The sequence below is a fragment of the Cebus imitator genome, unplaced genomic scaffold (genome assembly GCF_001604975.1).
Source record: "Cebus imitator isolate Cc_AM_T3 unplaced genomic scaffold, Cebus_imitator-1.0 Scaffold203, whole genome shotgun sequence".
Classification (NCBI taxonomy): Eukaryota; Metazoa; Chordata; class Mammalia; order Primates; family Cebidae; genus Cebus; species Cebus imitator.
Genome location: NW_016107518.1, coordinates 3,753,923 through 3,776,238, shown reverse-complemented (window position 1 = coordinate 3,776,238; position 22,316 = coordinate 3,753,923). Strand labels below are relative to the sequence as shown.

Sequence of the window (22,316 nt, the reverse complement as noted above, 5' to 3'; positions counted from 1 at the left end):
CACGATTCCCTCTGAACACTAAAATAACAAGGCTTTCGGATCATTTTGCCATTGCTAAGTTGTATTTACAAAGGTCATCATATTTTATTGTTATCAACCATTATATCGGTCACGATATGCTAGTTTTGCTGCAGTTACAGACTCAAACCTCAGTGGGAGATTTGATGCTGTACATGCAATGAATGGTGGGCGTATTTGTGGATCACAGTCCTCTGAGACCCAGGCTAACCAAGGATTCCACAACCCTAGCACCAGTTGGGGGGAACACGATGATTTGTACATGGAGTCCTCAAGCAGCTACCAGCTTTAACAAATAAAATAAAAAGAGAAGTCACATTCCATTTGCCACAGCAAGTCACGTGGCCACATTTAACTTCAAAGGGAGGGGAAGTGAAATCCTCTCTTGTCCCTGAAGGCAGATTGGTGAACTTCAGTCATGACTACCACGACCATGCCCTCTGGAATCATTATAGTCACATGAGAGTTGAAAAACTCAGACTAGTAAGTCACTTTTCCAAAGTCACACAGTCAGGAAGTTAGCAGAGCAAGGCTCCAAGTGCACATTTGTTTAACCCTAAAACCCATGTGCCTTTCACAGCCTGTTGTGTTGTCTTCATGAAACCATTATCCAGAAGAGGGTTCTTATTAGCTTCAAGGGAACTTCACATGCTGAGCAGTAAAAAGTTTGACCCGTCCAATTAGCTTAATCAATTAAAAAGAAACAATGTGTTTCTTTTTTCTTTCCTTTTGCAACAACTTGTTTTTAAAAAGAAGGAAAGAAAGATGGATGGAAGGAAGGAGGGAGGGAGGAAAAGAGAGAGAAAGGAAGAAAGAGAAAGGAAGAAAAAAAAGAAAGAGAAAGAAAGAAAGAAAACCAAGCCTTTTGGCCCACCCATTGACCTACACCACAATATCTGACTGCATGTCAGGGTGATTTGCTTTATTTCCCACTGTGTGGTATTTTCCACTCACAGGACTGGGTCAGGAGAAGTTTGTATCTTAATCTACACGCTTGTCCTTGCTCATGTTTGCCTCTGCTTGATCCCATACCCTTCATTCATCCTTTGGAATGTTCCCGTGACAACAGAAGAACGGCAGTATAGCTAGCCAGGCAAAAGGGACGGACCAAGCACACAGCCTGACTTCTCTTAGACTGAGGATGCTAACGGGGATGGCCCAGAGCACGAGACTGTTCTCTCCCCATTCCCCACCTTCAGAGAAGTCAGCAGTGAGTGAGTGTCAGGCCTGCTCTGCAGAGGAGGAAACTGAGGCTCAGCAGGGTCGAGCGACTGCTCAAGGTCACAAGGCTAGTACCCAGATGGAAACCAGGTGCTATTGTTTCTTCCCAAATCACTGCTTTGTTTTCTGTCCATTCTACTCTGCAGCCTTCCATCTCTCCTCCTCCTAGGAAACCTGCCCCCGAAGCATGCAAACAATGCAGCGCTCCTCTGCCTCCTCTGATGCCTTCCACCTCCACATGGGCTGCTCGCTGGCAGATACAAGGATAGGTACAGCTCTTTCCAATGGAGACATGAGAGGTGAGGTGGCCACTGTAGGGCTCAGGCTGCTGGGCCCTGGAGGTGGGACCCGTCCCTGTGCCGTAGAAGAAATGCTTCTCAGACCTTGGAACTCTTCCAGAACAAACTTGAGGTTCGTAGAAGGGGATTTCTGGCAAGAGGTTGAGTTCTGGAAAGCAGCATGGGTAATAGCAGAGACTGTGGTCCATACTGCTGGGTGAAGCTTTGGGACAAGCCCATGAGGGAGGAGCCGCAGGCTTCTATTTTAACTCCAAAGAAGAAAAGGAATAACCTGATTAGATTAAACATGCTTTGAGCAGGGAAGATCCTTGGCTTTCATGTGTATGATATTTGTAATCCAAGATGTCCTTAGTAGTTTCCATGGCTATTTCTGACAGCCTGAGGCCCCTGGTTTTCTCCACCCATGGACTTCCGAGGGGACAGGACAATGGGAAGGGGCTCACTGGAATAGCTCAAGGCCCACCAGATGGGTTCTTATTTCAGATCGACCACATACTCACGATGTGAATGTCTGCAACTGATTTTTTTTCCCCCGGGCCTCTATTTTTTAATCTGAATAAAAGAAAATATTCTCTTCCACCTCTAGAATTCTGAGATCTTACATGAGGGAAAGATGAACTTAAGAAGGAGCTGGCCTTGAACACTGATCCCGTAGCTTTTGGATGAACATCTAATTCCAGAGGAACAGAGGAGCCATTCCGGGGTCACCCACTCAGTAGTTCTCTCTTGCTACCCAAATCAACAAACACAGCAGCTCTGTCAATGTCTCAGTGACTCAAGATACGGTCGTTGGGAGTTTTGTCCTGAAGCCATGATGTGGCACGATAGCTTCATGGTAATTCTCTGCATTACAGGGAGTAAAAGAAGCTATTCCAAATGCAGCTTGAATTTTTTTTAAAAAAAGAAATCACATACTTCTCTGAGTATGTCATCTTTTCCCAGATGGATCCAAAACGAGCCACATAATTTCCCTGTTGCGGCGTTTCTGAGAGATTTGTGGATCTGAGAACCGGAAGGGGCTGCAAGAGGTGGTGTGAGCCTGTCCCATTCTCTCCCAACAGGTATAATTAGGTTCTTGCCATTCCGTAGATGAGGCGCCTGCAGTTCAGAGGTTGGTGACTTCTGCGATGGGATGGCCAGAGTAACGGTGGTATAGTGTTTGGGGGACTAAGTGCTTTCTTTTATGACACCACACTGCTGCTCCTAAGCAAAAGTTTCCACCATCACAGACAGAGTGGTGAAAGGAAACATTATAAGAAAAAAAAGCTGGGCGTTGTGGCTCATGCCTGTAATCCCAGCACTTTGGGAGGCCGAAGCTGGTGGATCACCTGAGATGGGGAGTTTGAGACCAGCCTGATCCACATGGGGAAGGAAACCCCGTCTCTACTAAAAAATGCAAAATTAGCCGGGAGTGGTGGCACACGCCTGTAATCCCAGCTACTCGGGAGGCTGAGGCAGGAGAATCACTTGAACCCAGGAGGCGGAGGTTGCAATGAGCTAAGATCATGCCATTGCACTCCAGCCTGGGCAACAAGAGCAAAACTCCATCTCAAAAAAAAAAGGGGGGGGGATGTGGGTTGCAGGAACACTCTGGCGGCATTGTCTGGTGAGCCATTACAACTGGCACATAGTAGGTGCTCTGTGTGCTGAAGAGAGGCAGGATGAAGGTGAGTGAGGAAAGGCAAGGCCATGAAGTTGGAGACTGCATGACTTTGTTCTTTGCAGTGCCCAGGTTTTGTACATAAGCCATATCTGGCCAGTGTTCACTGGATATGCCCTATCTCTGAGATTTTATAAAAATTAATTCATTCAACAAGAAAACCAGTTTGCTGAAGAGGGAAAATTGCCAACAACGCCAAGGTGCCGGCAATTTCAAGCACAATGTAAGCTGATTAGCCTCCAACAGAGAAACTGCTTCGTGGCTGAGCTCTCCCACCCTGCACCAGTGGTCTTGGAGATTTGCAGTCTTGGTCACAAGAGGTACCAGGCGGCAGTGTGAGCAATGGGTGAAGGACAGGACCTCATTAGGAGAGTCTCCCAGGAAGAGGGCAGATGCAGGACATTCTTTCAGAATGATGGATTTGCTTTAGTTTGCATTTATTTTTTTTTATTACAAGAGAATTATGGAATGATGCTTTTGTATTACTTTTTTTTTTTTTTTTTTTAAGAACAAATGGGCTTTTTGCCCCTTTCTCCCTTTGGAAAAACACAGATCTGATTACATCAGCCCCTGTTTAAACCCCCTTAGAGGGTTCCTCTTGCTCATTTGAAAATGATACAATTGGGCAGGGTGTGGTGGCTCAAGCCTGTAATCCTAGTACTTTGGGAGGCTAAAGTGGGCAGATCACCTGAGGTCAGGAGTTCGAGACCAGCCTGGCCTGGAAATAAGGTCATTGCAGATATAATTAGTTAAGATGAGGTCGCCAGGCAAGATGGCTCACGCCTGTAATCCCAGCACTTTGGGAAGCCAAGGCAGGTGGATCACCTGAGGTCAGAAGTTCAAGATCAGCCTGGCCATCATGGTGAAACCCCGTCTCTACTAAAAACACAAAAATTAGCTGGGCATAGTGGTGGACACCTGTAATCTCAGCTACTTTGGAGGCTGAGGCAGGAGAATCGCTTGAACCCAGGAGTGGAAGTTGCACTGAGTCGAGATTGTGCCACTGCATTCCAGCCTGGGCAATACAGCAACACTCTATCTCAAAAAAAAAAAAAAAAAAGAAAAGAAAAGATAATAACACAACTCATAAAAATGGCCATAAGCAGCACTGGCATTGAATAGAATTGCAGAACACTGCTTTCTCAATCATTTATAAAATGATGTATTTCCATACCAGCCAATCAACAGCCACTACCTCAAGCTGTCCCCTACTTCTTCCCGGGGCTCTGGGAACCCCGGGTCTCCCAAAGGCCTCCAGGACAGCAATGGGCTCCAGGGCCTGCTCCAGCCAGAGTCTTGTATCTGCTCTGATGGGACGGGCCCAGTAGGCTCTGCACAGTCAGACCCCAGGCCACCCCGCCTCGCTTCCCCACCTTCTCTCTCTTGTGGATTGTGAGGCAACATAGCCCTTCTGCCCCTTGAGCGTGCTCTGCCTTCCTCAGGGCCTTTGCAAAGGTGCTTCCTTCTATCTAGAACAGTCTCCCATGCTATTCCCTTTGACTCTGGGTGACTTTTCTCATCCTCCTTTTAGTCATTCATAGTTGGCCTCAGTAAATATAGGACAGATGGGGAGCGTCTGATCAGTCCTGCTGGCAGAGAGGAGGCACTCGCACACCAGCACATGCTGCAGATCTCCATTGTTCTCGCCTGGTTAATCATCTCCAGGAGGAGAAAGGGAGCCTGTGGGCTGGAGGCTGCCAGGCCCGCCTTCTCCTTCTCTCTGCAAGTCCTAAGGAGAAGCAGCCTCCGATCTGGGTTGTGCCTCTTGGCTGTGAGTGTTATCATTTACAAAGAGGAAAAGGGGAAATAATCTGAATATCTGGGATTCCAAAAGTTGTCCTGTACCAGGTAACAAGTACCTTCCTATCTCCGCTGACCAGATGCAGGGTGAGAAAGAGGATGAGAGTGAAGCAGAAAAGGGAAAGAGCATGAGATAACCTCAAGTGTGGCCTGAAGACTCCCTGACACTTCCTGGGAATCCTTGACATTCTGTCTGGAAACCATTTTGCTCATGTCCTCAGAGCTGTGGCTGCAGGATTTTCTCTTGCCCAGTTGTGGGTTACAGGTCAAGTAGAGAGTCAGTCCCAGGCAGGGGCACGGGAACTCGGACTGTAGGTCAGCATCCCAGAGTCCCTGAAGGAGGGAAGAAAAAGGACTGGGTTAAGGAGGCCAGCAGGGGAGGGCATTTGCCCTGAGATTCTTAGAAACAGTTCAAAATAACAGCAGGCTGACCAGCTCTCAAAGTGTTCTGTTTTGTTTACCATGCTTCCTTTATTTTCTTATTATGTGCTGGGCACAGGCTTGCCTTGACTTTACAGTCCACAGAGGTTTACAACCAGGAAAATGAAAGGCACGGTTTTACAAGCTTCGTGATGGATCCTGGTACCTTCTCTGGAGCCTGAAATTAGGGCATTGAATGCAGGTCCATTTTCATCCCACCTCCAAATGCTGGCAGAGTAAGGAATGCTACTCCAAATGCTAGCAGAGTGGCTTCCTTCCCTGCTGGGACACAACTCTCTGGAACACAGGCAAACAAACTCCCCTCTCAGGCAATCTCAGTGCTTGTAAGTGAGGAAACTGTGTTCTCCAAAAGTTTACCCCAAAGGGTCCATCTGACTGTCCGGCATTGCCTTCCTGTAATGTCTTCACACTTTGCTCTTATTCCAGTTCCATATGCTCTGAAGTCCCAGGAAGTTGCTCTCAACAGTGAGCCATTCATTCCTCAGACATTTGGGAGCCCTCACCACCTGCAGACGCTGTGCTGCAGGCTGAGAACCACAGGAGAAATGGCTGAACGCTCTGTGGGTGTGGTTCTAGGCAGGGACTGGTCAATGACTGGGGTTATGACAGTTTTCTATAGGGTGTAGTATGTATCATTTTTCATCTTATCTAGGACAAGAGAATGAAGGGGGGCACTATTAATAATTCATAATAATAATGGGACCACAGGTGTGAGCTAGAGCTGTCTTACTAGACAGAGCTGACACATGACAGAGGGGTTATGTTTCTTCTCTGTCCCTTTAGGAGCTGCCTTTAAGGCCAATGGATAATAATCACAGGGCAAAAGGTTTCAGGTCAAAATTAAAACAGACTTTCTAACAAGGAGCCTCTAAAAACAATGTGGGCTATATATATATATTTTTTTTTGTGATGGAGTCTTGCTCTGTCGCCTAGGCTGGAGTACAGTGGCGCTATCTTGGCTCACTGCAACCTCTGTCTACCAGGTTCAAGCGATTCTCCTGTCTCAGCCTCCCAAGTAGCTGGGACTCCAGGTGTGTGCCACCACGCCAGGCTAATTTTTGGTATTTTTAGTAGAGGCTGGGTTTCACCATATTAGCCAGGATGGTCTCGATCTCCTGACCTTGTGATCCACCCACCTCGGCCTTCCAAAGTACGGATCGAGCGAATGCACCCAGCCAACAATGTGGGCTATCTTATGAGGTAGTGAGCAGTTCATCACTTCAGATATGCAAAGGGGTGACCCACCCTCCAAGATGCTGTGTACAGATGACACTGACATGCCAGGCAGGCCCCCAGCCTAGGTAACCACAGGTCAGCCTCTGACTGTGATCTGAAGCACCTATTCTTCCTGGCTGTCTCTTCCAGTGAGGGTTACTAAGCTATTTTATACGCAAAGATCAAATCCTGCTCCTCTGATTCATATGTAACAGACACATTTGGATTAAAAGTACAAATATATATATATAATAGAACTGAAAGATCAAAACTTGCTGCCTCAGCATACTTAATATTCACTGATGCTTACACATAATGTAAATATCTCTTTGTTTAAAATGAGCATAGGCTGGGCTCTGTGGCTCACGCCTGTAATCCCAGCACTTTGGGAGGCCAAGAAGGATCACTTGAGCTCAGGAGTTTGAGACCAGCCTGGGCAACATAGCAGGACCTCCTTTCTACTAAAAATAAAATAAAATAAAATAAATAAATAAATAAATAAACAATTAGCCAAGTGTGGTGGCGCATGCCTGTACTCTCAGCTCCTTGGGAGGCTGCAGTGAGAGGACTGCTTGAGCCCAGAAGGTGGAGGCTGCAATGATGCCGCTGTACTCCGGCCTGGGTGACAGAGCGAGACCCTGCCTCTAAATAAATCAATAAGTAAATAAAACAAGTATTGTCTTGACTTTAAAGACTTTCCTGTGACATATCAGCAAAATATGGTCAAAACAATTTGACCAAGGTTGGAATGGACTGGAATCGCTTCTGAGGAGCCAGCCTAGGTCTGTTGAATCAAGTTTGCTCACTAATAATCATACTTTGATTACGTAGGATGTTAGTACTAGAGGAAGAGGGTGGGGGAATATAAGGGAACTCTTTGTACTATTTGTGAAACTCGTTTAAAATGATTTTGAAATTAAAAAATAAAAACCAAACAAAACCACATCCTTTGCTCCTGAGCGCTGTTCACCCCAGACTTTATTTGATGAACTCACCCCATTCTTTAAGATTCTGCTGAGCAGAACATCCCAGATTTCCTGTCTTGAGGCAGGCACAACTACATGAGCTCCTAAATACTTCTGCATATACCTACCACCTACTGGTATGGTTTCTGACTATATTTCATCCTCTTCACCTTACATGGAGTTTCTTTTAGAATGGAAAGTTTCCTTCCTTTCATCTTTGAATCCTAGCACCAAGGCCACACTCAGCACCAAATAATTTAATTCAATCCTGTTTGAACAAGTCTTATTAGTTTTGCCTTCTTTTAAAAAAAGTATGGTGAAATGTACATAACATAAAAATTTCCATTTTAGCCATTTTTAAGTGTACAATCAGTGACATTAAGCACATTCTAAAGTTGTGCAGGCTTTTTTTTTTAACCCGTTCTAAATGGTTTAAACTGGCCAGTATTTACCAGAGCTGTTAGATCGACTTAATTTGGACCCATGGGACTCGTGACACTCAGAATTAATCTAATCCCATTTACACCAGGTGCCTTCCATCACAATCTGTTTGATCAAGTGTGGAATTATTTCATTCCATTGGAACCAGCTCTTGAATCAGTCAGAACTGGCTCTGCTAGGCTCGGGGCCAGTAGTAGGCAAAGTGGTGTTTCTTTTGCCTAATCTCTTGGGTTGCTGCTTTCCCTTTTGTTAATTATTTTTTTGTCTAGAGGACAGTCTTCCTTGGGAGCTCCCTGCTGCTCCCACGAAGCGCACCGCACCCAGCCCTCGTGCCGCCTGGCTGTGGGGCAAGGAGCTTGCGTTCTGCCATCTCCTTCATTGACCTCCACGAACACTTGCACTTTCAAAACAGCCCCTGCAGGCAAGCTTTAGAGGCGGTGATAAACAGGCTGACTCAAATTTAGGGAAACGCCTGTATCAGGACAGCCTCTTCAAATGTTTGTCACCCCCACCCCCCCCCGCTCTGGAGGAAAGAAGGGACAGTTCGTCAGTCACTCTATTTCCTGCCTTCCCAGCTCTGAACACCTTGGCTCGAATGTAAAGAATTTAGCTCTGAATTAGGAGTCAAAACACTGGGCCCTAGTCATTTTCCTGCCATTAACTAGCCGCGGCTCTTTGGTCGTGCCCTTTTGTGGGCAATAATTTCCCAATTAGTAAAACGAAGGGATCAAAAATTGATTTTTATTATTATTCATGATGATGACTTTTTTCCCCCTCAACAAAATAGTACCCTGAATAAGACAAGAAAGAAGACCGCATGGCTCTGGCTGTCAGGGCGTGTGTGTCTCCTCCCCATGCGTCTAACCCCAGTTGGAATTTGGAGGAGCCCTCCAAATTGTCCTTTTCCCTTGGCCTCAGGAGGAGCCCAGCGCGTCCTGCCTCGCGTGGGAGTGTGTGTGTGTGACCAGGGCTCCTTCCCGGCCTTGGAGAGGTCGCCGCCCTCTTCTCGCTGGAGTTGACAGCTACGACTTGCCTCGCCGGCTCCCCGCTTTGCCTCCACCCCATCCTGATGCTGCGGGAACTGCTGTGCCCCCGTCCGTGCCACGCCCGCCCTGTGCCCCCGTCCTTCGACGGGTCCCCACAGACCTCAGGATAAGAAGAAGGCGGAATTCAGGGCCTGGTCTCAACCGCCCTCTCCCTTTTCGTCTCACTTAGACGGCCCTGGCCACCTGAGGCACTCTGCTTTCCGCTTTCGCCCCCTCCCGCCCCCGGGGCTCAGTCTAGACCGTGCCCCCTCCTACTGGGTGATGTCTCTTCCCCCCGGGACCCAGGGACCGTCCTGCCATTGCCGACCAAGGGGATCGCGGGGGCGGATGGGGGCCGCCCTTCCCGCGGCGGCCGCCAGGGGGCGGCAGGAGCGGCCCCAGATGACAGCGGGAGGCCGCGAGGCGGGAGGGAGGAGGGACGCGGGGAGCGCGGATCCCGCTCTCGGATCGCAAACTCGGAGCCAGAGCTCTCCGCGCGCGCCTCAGCCGCCGGCCGCCCGCGCAGCCCGACGCGGACTCGGGGCGCAGCGGGAGCCCGTGCAAGGCGGGCGCGGGGCGGCGGCGGCGGCCGTCCATGCGGCGGCGCTCGGGAACCACGCGGGGGCGAGGCGAGGCGAGGGGCCGCTCCGGGACGCGGACCGCCAGGTGAGCAGAGCCGCGCGCCCCGCGCCCCCTGCGCGCCGCCTTCGCGGCCCCAACCCAGCTGCCGCCGCTCGGGCTCCGGCCCCCGCTCGCTGGCCGGCGGGGCGGGCTGGCGCGGGCGACCCGGTGGGTGTGTCCGGGACGCCGCGGGCGGCGCCGCTCCGGGCTCGGGGAGCCAGCGCGCGCCCGGTCCGTGCCGACGGCTGCGCCTCCTTCTCGGGTTCTCGTGCTGACCGGAGTCTCGCTCTGCGCTGGCGCCGGCGCTCACCCCTCCACCCCCGACTCTCAAACTCCAGGGACCGTCCGCCTTGGCCGTCCCCGGGTCGGGGCCCCGCGCTCCCTGGGGCGGGTCGGAGGGGGAGCCGGAGTGCACACCCAGCCCGTGCGCCCCCCACCGCAGCCTCGCCTCCCTCCCGCCTGGGGCGCCAGAGCCGGGCGAGTCTCCGCCAGCGCTCCCCGCGCCCGGCCCGAGGCCTCGGGTCTGTGTGTCTCAGCTTAGCCGCTGCCACCCGGCGAGCCCTGGAGCCCGAGCGGATGGGTTGTTTCCGCCAACCCCGGACGCTTCCTCAAGTGCAGCCCCGGTACCTGCGGCCCCTTGGCGCACGTACGGAAGCAGCTTCTGCAGGGCGAGCTCACCTTGGAGCTCTACAGATCTGGAAGTTAAGCTTGCTTTTTCTCTGAAATCACATCAGCCCTGACCTGGGAAGGGGATTTCAGGGCGTTCTCGGGCCCACCTAAGTATCTGGAATTTGTGGTCTAAAGAGTTTTTTAAGCAATTCACACCCGGCGCCGTGCCTCCCAGTCCCCTTTGCCTTCTGTTAAAAGTGCATGCTTGCTTCTCTTCCTGTCTTCTTTTCGACCCCCACCACGCTGCCCTTCGCCCTTTTCGGGCGGTGAGTCTAAAGTCGACGTGGGTAGCAATCATTGGATGCCTGTTGGAATTTGGAATAAGAGAAATAGAGACCCGAGAGAGATCTGAGGAATTGTCTCATCCAACCCTCCTTTCACAGCTGGAGGCACCCAAGACCCAGAACAGTCTAAAGATTTTCCCAGGATCACACAGCTTTTAAAATCTGCATGTCTTCTACTTGATTGATATTGTTGGAGGTTATGCAGTAACTGGGCTTACTAGGGTCTTGCTGGGTCTCATATACAAAGAAGCAAACATTTTAAAAATGTGACTTAAATACAGAACTCCTCAATTCCTATAGATTTTTGTTGGCATCATAGCTGAATTCCTTTAGAAAACAAAATCCTAGCCCTGAAATTAATGCGAGGAAGCAGATGGGCATCCTGGGACTTTCCTACAAATCTCTGCAGGGCTGGAAGAGGGATTTCCCAGAGGTCCGGGCCTGGGAAGTGAGCTTGGGTGATCAGGATACTGGAGCCCCTTCTGAATAAGCAAACGGGTTGGTCTCTTGTGGGTAGCTGGCCAGTTGAACTCATGTGATCTCCTCCGTGCCCAGCACTGGGCAGGGCAGCAGGCTGGCATTGCTTTCTTTTCAGTCTCTTATGCCATGAAGAAATGCTTCTCACTGGCTGTTAGGGAAAGACAAATACAGCCCAGAGTTTGGGAGTAAGTTAGGGTTGGGGAGATTTTAGATTTGGAGTTTGTTTTTGTTTTTGCCTGGAAAAACTTGTGATTGCAATCAGCTATCCTAGACAGAGGCTGTGTATTGCCTTCTTCTCCATCCCCCACATTTCCCTCCTGGTGCCACTTTTATCCTAATTGCTGGGAGTCTCAATGTTCAAATGCCCCCAACACTCCCGTTCTGTACCCCACATTTATAGCTCATTCATCACAAAATCCCTTCCACATTCTTTTATATCTGAGAAATTATTTCCCTGTCTCCATTCCCACTGCCCCCACCTTCAACCACGTCCAAATTACAGTAATAATCTCCCCTCTTGACTCCCAGCCACGAGTTGCTTTCTTCATTTTAATCCGTCTTCTTTCATGCTGACAGATTAATATTTCTAAAATTCTGATTTCACCACATCATTTCTCTCAAGAAATCACAACGGCTCCCCAGTATTCACTTCTATTTAATTTTTCTCCAACAGATATTTCTGAGCTTGTACTCCGTGCCAAAGACTGTTTCTATGTGCCGGGGCTTATGCTGTGAACAAGACAGTATCATTGCCTTCAGGGAGTCCACATGCTAGCAGATGATAAATAACCTCCCAGGGGAGAAAGGGAAGTGTAGAAATAACCACAATACAAGGGGGATGTGCTAAACATCAAGGAGATGTGGATGAGGGAGAAATTGATTCTGCATGGGAGGAGCTGGGACAGTTACCACTGGGCTTTGAAGCCTAAGGAGGAGTTCGAGGTGATGGGAAAGGCTCGTGGGGAGGGAGGACATGCCAAGCAGAGGAAAGAGCTTGAGGAAAGACTGGGAGACAGGAAAGTGCTGTATGGGCGCGGTTGAATCAGGGTTAATTTTCATCAGGGGATTTAACATGTTTCCTAAGCCCAGGCTGCTTTATTGACCCAAGAGCCAGCTCAATGCCTTCCTGCTTAAAACCCATCCTTCCACTCACCCAGTTTCTTTATCATGGTCTTATCTGCCCTCCCCACACCTCCCATCCCCAGCTCAGAAATTCAGATTTCTTCTCTTCTGATCTAAGTTTTGCCAGGCAGTGTATCCCGCCCAGCCTCTCTTGCACACATTCCTGTGTCTCTTCCCTGCATTCTTTGCTCTAGCTCTATGTTCAGCCTGGATGAGCCTCGCCTCCCCAGTCACTCTGAGGCTTCCCTCTAGCAGCCTCCTGGGGCCTCTCCCAAGTCATGGGACACACTGTCCATATGTTAATGGCCTCAACAAACTTGAAAGCACCCGAATCCTTGCCTGGGCTTGACCTCCCATCTCTCTTTCCCCTTCTCTCGCCTCTTCTTTCTGGTTTTCCCACCTTTTCTCTTTCTTTGCGTGTGTATGCAGAATTGTGATGTTTACATACGTGCAGATGTAAAGGTTTCGTGTGTATTTGTTGAATAAACTCACTGTGAAAATGGATTAAAAATGTTATGCTGGGGGCTGGGTGCGGTGGCCCACGCCTGTAATCCCAGCACTTTGGGAGGCCGAGGCGGGCAGATCGCCTGAGGTTGGGAGTTCAAGACCAGCCTGACCAACATGGAGAAACCCTGTCTCTACTGAAAAATACAAAATTAGTCAGGTGTGGTGACACATGCCTGTAATCCCAGCTACTCAGGAGGCTGAGGCAGGAGAATCACTTGAACCTGGGAGGTGGAGGTTGTGGTGAGCTGAGATCGTGCCATTGCACTCCAGCCTGGGCAACAAGAGCGAAACTCCATCTCAAAAAATAAATTACAAAAGTGGTACCATGAAACAAATTTATTGCTTCAAAAAATATTAAGTACTATATGCAAAGCATCTCACCTGACAGAAGCTAGTTCCTCTATGACTGTTCCCCAGCTTGNAAAAAAAAAAAAAAAAATGTTATGTTGGGAGCCAGCACATAATGCAGGCTGACGCAGAGGAGGAGGAGATTTAGGGGAAACTCTGGCTTTAGGCCAGCTTGCTGCCTCGGGGTCCCCCAATTTTACTCCTCCGCAGGACGGGAGTGCTGAGGCTGGGATACCCCTTCATTACCTAGGCCTGCTTTGCCCGCTCTTCCTCCTTCCCATCAAAACCTAGTTCTGTGCCCACGGCCTTGCTGGCTTGTAAGTCTCATTTGGGCCATGTTTAGTGAGCACCGGTGTGTGCTACACTTGGGGCTTTCACTTGTTTTTCTTTTAACCCTCCCAGCCACCTGTAAGAGAGACACTAGCATTTGCATTGTATAGGAGGAAAGTTCAGGCTTACTTGCCTGAGGTCAGCAGCTCAGGTTTGGAGCTGAAATCTTAAACCCAGCTCTCTAAATCTGGTATTCTTTCCACTATATCATTATTTCCTTGAAAGAGTTGTACTAGGAACATCTGAATCAAAATTCAGATCTGGTGAAAGAAAAACACAGGCTCCAGGATGGAAACAGAAGAACTGGCATTTTTAACGCTCCCTCAAGTGATTCTTCTGCACACCCAGGTTTGGGGACCACTGTCCTGGGCTTCCTTTACAATGTGGTTCTAGTGACAGGTGGTGGGCTAATATGCCCCTTTATTCCAGCCAGCATGTTCCTTTTTGACAGAGGCCCTGACCTTGATTCTAAGGAGTGAGCAATGGAGAATTGTGGCCAAGGCCAGGAGGAAGGCCCTCTCTTTTGGCCGGAAGGGTTTTTAGTTCAGTCCTGAAGGTCCAGCCCCCTCACCGTACTTGAAGGCATGTAAGCCCATCTGCCATCAGACTAACTATGAGTTTCTTTTGGGACTTGAGCAAGTGCTGAGGGAGAAAGACCAGGATGGGTTTGTTCAAGAGCCCAAGTTGCTTGGGTTGGGACTCCCCAAAGAGGGCTGGACAGGCAACGCCAGCCCCTTCCTCCCTGCAGGCACGGTGAGTTGAACCTCTTTCCCTGGAATGGGGACTGACCATTGATCGATCTTTCCCCTTCAACGGGCCTTTCTCTTCTCCCTACCCACCCGGCCTCAGTTTCCCCATGTGTAACAAGAGGATGGCCAAAGCCTGGAGGGCTGGTGGGGGGACCAGTGCATGGGTATGCAGAGCCTAAGGCAAAGCCCTAAGGCACATAACAGGTGCTCAGAGTCAGCTCTCATCCCATTTCTTTACTCTGTACCTGATCAGTGCTTGAGACAATTGGAGCTCAATATATTGCTATAGAAAAAATGTATATAATCTCAGGCCCTCTCAAATCCAGCATTTTCGGTCTGAAGGTAGCAGGGCTGAATGTGACAAGTGACAACTGTGTATTCAAACCCAGCAAATGAACACTGCCAGGTGTGCGGTCATAATAATAATGATTTATCCATCCAGCATCCCTGCTCCCCCTGCTCCCCTTCCCCAGCTTCCCTTTAGATTCCCCAAAGAAGAACCCAAGGAACAAGAGGCAGTAGTTCTGTGTATTGATGATGAGTTGTCCTGGGAAACTGGTCTCTTTCTGTTTACCTCTTTTCCTGCCCACCCACTCTTTCAGCTGAGGATACTGCCCACATTGTCTTCTCTGGCCTTTCCAAAGCTGATCACTGAGGTGGTGGTCCAGGCAGTGGAGCCCTTTAGCCCTGCGTTTCTAGGGCGCGGTCCGAGGGCAGTGAGCCAGGCTCACAGTGCTGCTGTGTCTTGTCCCAGGAGGGTGGCACTGGGCAGCCCATACCCAGGTGGGCAGCATGTGGCCTGCTCCACCCTCCCGGCCCTTGGCCGGCTGCCTAAGGCCTGGCCAGCAGCGAGGACCAAAGTATTGAGTGATTAATGGGCACCCCATCTAATCTCCTGCCAGGGGAAATGAAGGGCCAGCCATGGGCTGGGAGCTCGTCATGACCTGCTCCAGGTGGGCTTGGAATGCACCCAGCTCTCGATGGGGATTAAGGCTTGAAAGACAAGAGGAAATGAGATGTTAACCCTTTAGGCCTTGGCCCTGTGAGCCCCAGCAGGGAAATCACAGGGGAATTATCTGCAAGCATCTGATGAAAGGGGAGCATCAGCTTTGATTTATGGCAGGGATGCAGCCATGTGACTACGGGGTTGGAGGGTGATGAGCAGTGTCTTCGACTTAACCATTTTTCTTAGAGGCACAGTCAGGAGAGAGAAGAGGGTTAATTTCCTATAATAAAAGGATACATGGACTGCTGGGAGGCTACCCTACCTGCTTCCTTCTTGGAAACCCTCCGATCATATAAGCAAGCTACAAATTTGTAGTTGCCAGGCATACTTTTCCCCCTGAAATGTAGCGTCTCTGACCACTTGTAATGTGAAGGAAGAGGAGCCACCTCCTTTACCAGGCCAGGCAGCCCATGGTGGTGCTGAGGAGAGCACTCTGGGGCTAGGTCCCTGAGTTCAAGCCTTGGCTCTATCAAGCTTTGGGCCTTGAACAAGTTCCTCGGCCTCTGGGCTGTAGTTTTTCCACCTGGAAAATGCTCGGAGCTATCTCAGGCCTGTAGAAAAGTGCCACTTGAATGTTAGCTATCGCTGTTGTCTTTTGTTGTTGTTTGTTTTTCACCACTTTGGCTGAATCCTGAGCCCACACCTTCTTTGGGAAAGACAGAAGCCCCTTCTCTTCCAGGGCTCTAAAGCTTGCTTTGGGTGAATTGATGACTTCCTTTTTGCTTGATCTCCCTTGTTTGACCCCCGACTCTCACATGCCTTGGAGTCTGCCTGGCTGGCTCCTTGCTTTGCTCCAGCTCCATGGTTTCCAGTTGCCCCTTTCATGATATTACCCTGCCTCTCGTCTCCTGCCCCCATGCTAGGTGGTCAGACCACTGATGGGCTGGGCAGTGGCATCTGTTGGGTCCTCTGGTGGTGCTGGCCAATTCTGCACTGGCTCTGCTCCTTGCTAGCTCCGCTGTGACCTGACAGTCCCAAGCCGAGGCTAGAAAATGCAGCTGTCTTGAGAGCAAAATTGGGAGCCATGGAGGCCATCTGGCCTGGATGCAAATCCCCGCTCTGCCCTCTGTTCTGGTTTCTCTGCCGTATCATTGCCTCATTCTCGATGGGGCATAATAACAGTTATACTCACCTAATGATTGATAAGAGGATCCAATCCAGCCAGGCACATGAGGCCCCTTGGGGACTGTGTAGGAGAGTTTATTGCTGGTTGTAAGGTGAGCCCTGAGGGTAGAGCTTTGTCTTGAAGTTTTGAAGTCTCATTACAGGGTGTGTAGTGACATTGTAGCCTTTAGTTCCATGTAGTGTCCTTTCCAGAGCAGATAGATACCCAGGGCCTGCTTGACTTCGGTGATGTTTTAGTTGAGGCCCGTCATTTCATTCTGCTTGAAGTTCAAAGGATCTTCTGGTCAGCGAAGCGGGGAGGAGCTGCCATTTACGGAGCTCCATGTCAGATATTGGGATTTACCTGTTTTTTTTTTTTTTGACACTGATTCTCACTCTGTCACCCAGGCTGGAGTGTAGTGGCCTGATTTTGGCTCACAGCAACCTCTGCCTCCCGGGTTCAAGCAATTCTCTGCCTCAGCCTCCTGAGCAGCTGGAATTATAGGCGTGCACCACCATGCCCAGCTAATTTTTGTATTTTCAGTAGAGACAGGGTTTCACCATCTCGGCCAAGCTGGTTTTAAACTCCTGAACTTGTGATCCACCTGCCTCGCCCTCCCAAAGTGCTGGGATTACAGGCATGAGCCACTGTGCCCAGCCTTACCTGGGTTCTTCTATTTAATCCTCTCAACAACCTGTGTGAGGTAGACACTATTATTTCTACTTTATAGCTAGAGAACCGAGGCTCAGAGAGGTTAAGGAACGTTCACATGCTCACACAGCAAGTAGACTTCAGAGTGATGTTTGAATTTCAAGTCATTTGACTCCAAAACAAATGCTCTGGGGGGAGCTATCAGTCTGTTAGTGAGTACCTCGTTGACGAAAGGTCTCTCCCTGCTCTCAATCTCTCATAGGATGCTCTGTCTTCCTGGCCTCTTTCTCATGAGCGTATGTATGCATAATGGCACTGCTGATACTGCTCTGTTTTCTCCTTGATATAGGCATATGTTTTAATTTAGCACATGCAGATATGTCTTTTCACCTAATATGACTTCGTGTAAACATTTCCCACTTTTCACCTAAGCAAGGCCCCCATTTTTGAAAGCACAGTGACGCTTTCCATCATTTTGCTCCATCGCAGTTTCCTTAGCCGTTCCCCACCCTCTGTCAGGGATCTAGGTTGTTCTAGTTTTTCCCAGTTCAAAAACTGGCACTACCAACATGAATGTTCAATTTGCTGTTGTTCGTTTCTGGTCTCATGTTCTGCTTTGGAAATACACTTCCCAGCCTTGTGATTACCAGGTCAAAAGCAGGAGCTATAATAAGAGTGCCCCATGCTGCTTATGGGGTCTTCAGAGAAAACGCACCTGGGAGGCCCAGATGAGGGAACCGGAAACAGAACAGGTGCTGGTTTTCTGCCTGCCCTTCCTTTCCTCACTAGTTACTGTTCTTTCCTGAGGCTCAGATCGGAGGAACTTGCTACCTCACTCTTCGCAAGGGTTGTGAGAGGTACCGTTTGGGTGACGACTTTTTGAGTTCCATAGAGGGAAGTTGTTTCAGTGTCCACAGAGGTCCCGAGGAGCGGAAGGTCTTGGCAGCTTCTGTGATTGCGCTGCTGTGCGTTACTGGTCCTGTGTGGGCATTGCTATGCAGTCATTCACTCTGACATCCACTGCCTTCTCAGCTCCTACTGTGCATCAGGTGGCAGCCCCATGCGCTGTAAAGTGTGTGAATTCCAGACCTGACTCTGCTTGTGTGGTCTTGGGCAGCTTAATCTCTTTAAGCTTCAGTTTCCTCACTTGTGAAATGGGCTAACCATCTCTGCACATGCTGTAGGAATGAGAGAGAGCATAGGTAAGGTGTTTGCTCATGCCTACAATGAAGGGCCAACTGTTGTGAAAATGAGCACTAGAACTTCTTTCTTCTTACGGATGAAGAAGATGTGTTCTTGCCTCGAGGACTGGGGGGTGGGGAGTAGTATCATACCTACAGCCTTAGCAGGGGCAGGTGAGAGGAAAATCACTACGATAAACACGTAGTAGAGAGGTTGGAGGACCCAGACAGGCATCAGATTCAGATTGGTGGGAATTCAGAAAGACTTGGGGTGGGTTCTGCCTCCTAACAGGAAGAAACTGTTGGGGGAGAGGAGAGGGGGAGAAAGGAAGTAGAAGCCTGTTGTGTTTTATGGGAGGGCTACGTTCTTGGAGACCTCGCAGAATTCAGATCTCGTAATTCAGACTTTTCCCTCTACAGAATAAATGTAGGGTGTGTGTTTACTTGATACAGTCTCAAAACACATAGCGTTGCTTCGCTTTGCTTTTGCTTCTCATAGGGTTGCATTCTCTCTCACATTGCACTGTGAGCTCACTCATAAATTAGCCACTTGGTATCTTGTGATGCCGTTTTGGCTTTCTCGGTTGCCAAGCTGGTGGTGGTGGTGGTTGCTGTTGTCATCATCATCATCTTGATATGTTTTTAGACTGACACCAGCACCACCATTTGACAGATTGTCTAGATTGGGGATCAGCGCACTTTCTTGGAAAGGGGCAAAACATTAATATTTTGACTTTCCAGGCTGTGTGGTCTTTGTTGTAACTAATCAGCTTTGCCTTTTGAGCATGAAAGAAGCCATAGACAATAGATGAATGAATGGACAGGACTGTGTTCCAGTAAAACTTATTTGTGGGCACCACAATTTGAATTTCATGTAATTTTTATATGCCATAAAATATTCTTCTCTTGATTTTTATCCAGCCATTTGAAAATGTGGAAAAAATAGGCAGAGAGTCAGGTTTAACCTGTGGGCCAGAGTTTGTGGATCCCTGGTCTAGGTGACTATAATATTTGAAAATTGTTTTAAATTATAGGAAGAGTGAATGCTGAAATATCCTGATACTCAACAAAATTATTCATAGAGATTCCAGTGCTCATAAGAAAAAAGGTTAATTCACAAGTTCTATCAAGAGATTGGGGTATTTATGAGCTTTAATGGTACCAACATAGACACTTTAATACAATTTTAAATTATTTAGGTAGTTATTCTAGAGAATGAAAAAATTTAAATTACATTATTTCAAAATTTTAGTACCCAATGACCTTATTAATATTGTTACTGTCATTCTATTTCGTGATTTTAATTGTACACCATGGCCAGGTGTGGTGGCTCATGCCTGTAATCCCAGCACTTGGGGAGGCTAGGACAGGAAGATTGCTTGAGCCCAGGAGTTCCAGACCAGCCTGGGCAACAAAGTGAGACCCCATCTCTACAAAACATCAAACTATTAGCCAGACATGGTGATGTGCACCTGTGGTCCCAGCTACATATATGGGAGGCTAAAGTAGGAGGATTTCTTGAGCCCAGGAATTTTGAGGCTGCAGTGAGCCATGTTCATGCCACTGCAATCCAGTCTGGGTAGCAGAGTGAGACCCACCCAGAAAGAAAAGAAAAGAAATAGAAGAGAAAGGGAAGGGGAAGGAGAAGGGGAAAGGAAGGGAAGGGAGAGGAGAGAAAAGGAAAAAAGAGATAAAAGAAAAAATGATATGCGCTAAGCTGGTTTATTATCGTATACTATCCTGGAGTCCAGCAGTTCTGCCTGATTCCCAGCAGCCTGCTAGCCGGAGTTTGGAACTTGATTCTAGCTGGAATTTTTTTCATTGTAAAAGGCAGGCGAGAGCATAGACGAAGCACCAAGGCTTGCATCTGGCACACAGTGAATGTGGGATAAACTTTTGCTCCCTCTTTTCCCTTTCCCTTCCTCCCCACTCAAAAGTTCTGTCTATTTGGTCAGATCCAAAACATGCTGAGCCTCTTTGAAATTGTTACTCTGGTTCTTTCCACATGCAATAAAGTCACTAACCTTTTTAAATGGAAACAAAAACAAAGGCTGTTAGAAAGCAGAGTTTCCCCTCCCGGGTCACCAGTTTTCCTTTACTAGAGATTGAGCAGTGCTGTGCTGAGACCCTGGCTGACTGGCCAGGGTCAGACAGGAGGCCCCAGGTCCGAAGAAGGCATCTCCAGCTGGGTGCAGACCCAGCTCTCCAGTCAGGAGGGGGGTGCCGGGCCTGCTGGCTGCTCTGAGGTCCACAGCTCCTGGGTGTATCTTGATTTCAGAGAGTCCAACAGTAGGAAAGCCAGAACCTCTCCAGATGGAAGACCACCAGCCCTGAAGGTGACGGTAATGCTGTGGTTCTTGGCTCAGGAACATGCTTTTGCTGTGTATGTTGGATGGGAGACCTGTCTTAAGTAGATGTGTGTTTGCGTTGTTTAGGGGGTGGTGGCGTACAGCCACATATGCTTTCTGGCCTGGGGTCTGGCAGGATGTGAAGGGAGGCAGCCGCTGTCCTTTGGCCAGTGAGATCTTTCATTATTCTGTTGGGCAGGGGGGCTGGCATTCTTCCTGTGTGTTGGGAACTCTTTGGTTTAGAACAAGTGGTCTTGTAGCCAAGGGCACAGGCGTTGAGCCCCGACTTTGTCACTAACTTGTTTGACATCCAGCAATCCATTTTCATGTCCATGACACTAATTCTTCATTCTTACTGGGGTAGTCAGAGGAGGCCTAGTGGACAGTTAGGACTCTTACCACCACCCAGCAGTAATGGAGCCATGCATCCCTCTGAGCCTCCCTGCTGTGGTACCAGCAGAGGCTACAGGAGGCTCTCCTGCCCCTCCAAGCCGGGGACATGTCACTGGGGACCTGATTGGGAGCTGGAACTCCCACCTCTGCCCAGAAGAAATGACAACTCCCTTTTCCCCCTAGGGTGTTATTGGAGGCCAAGTGAACCTGGGAACCTGGCCTTCTCTTCCCATGTAGCTATAATGAGGGGGTTGTCCTTTCCTTGCTGGAGTAGTGTCAGAAGAAGCCAGGGAAAATGGAAGGTTTAAATAAGATCTAGAGCCTCCTATCACAATACCTAAAATGTCCAGGTTTCAATAGATAATCACTCATCACGCTGAGAACCAGGAAGATCTCACCTGAATAAAAAAGGCAATGGATGCCAGCACTGAGTTGACTGACAGAGATGGGGGGATTATCTCACAAAGACTTTAAAGTGACCATTATAAAAATGCCTCCAGGAGCAATTATGAACACGCCTGAGGCAAATAAAGAAAATATAAATGAGAAATCTCAGCAAAGAAATAGAAAAACCAAATGGAGATTTTCTTTTATTTTTTAAAGAATCTATGTTTTATTGTAGATTGCCAATTTATAGTTGCATGTATTTATGGGGTGCAAAGTGATGCTATGATTTATGAATGCAATGTGGAATAATGAAATCAACCCAACATATTCCTTACCTCAAATGTTATCATTTTTGCTAGTGAGAACATCTAAAATTTACTCTTAGCAGGTTTGAAGTGTACAAAATACTATTATTAACTATTTTCACTACACTATGCAATAGATCTCAAAAAAGGCTTATTCCTCCTATCTGAGTCTTTCTATCCTTTGACTATAACCTCACCGTTCTCCCCACCCTCCAACCTCTGTAAACACTATTCTACTCTCTGCTTCTGTGAGTTTGATTGTTTTAGATTCCACATATAAGTAAAAACATGTGGTGTTTGTCTTTCTGTGCCTGGCTTATTTCATTTAGTGTGAAGGCCTCTAGATTTGTCCACGTTGTGGCATGTAGGATTTTCTTCCTTTTTAAGGTTGAATAATGTCCCATCCTATACATGGGTATACCATGTTCATCTGTTGCTGTACACATAGATTGATTCCATAACTTGGCTATTGTAAGTAGTGCTTCATTGATCATGGGAGTGCAGATGTCTCTTGACAAACTGATTGCAAAAATTTTGGGTAAATACCCAGCAGCGGGATTGCTAGATCATATGGTAATTCTATTTTTAGATTTTTGAGGAGGCTCTATACAATTTTCTATAATGCCTGTACTTATTTACATTCCCACCATTAATATACAAGATTTTCTTTTTCTCTACAGACTCACCAACACTTGATTTATTTCGTCCTTTTGACAATAGTCATTCTGACAGATGTGATGTATCT

General features: G+C 48.3%; 1 protein-coding gene across 1 annotated transcript in view; it reads left to right on the top strand.

The window, feature by feature from the left end:
- The first annotated feature begins 9,725 nt into the window (after positions 1-9,725).
- Positions 9,726-22,316, top strand: part of THSD4 (thrombospondin type 1 domain containing 4) — a 660,091-nt gene continuing 647,500 nt past the window's right edge. Inside the window, exon 1 of the mRNA XM_017548142.2 lies at positions 9,726-9,751. The gene's annotated coding sequence lies outside the window, so the exon portion shown is untranslated. The remainder of the gene's footprint in view (positions 9,752-22,316) is intronic.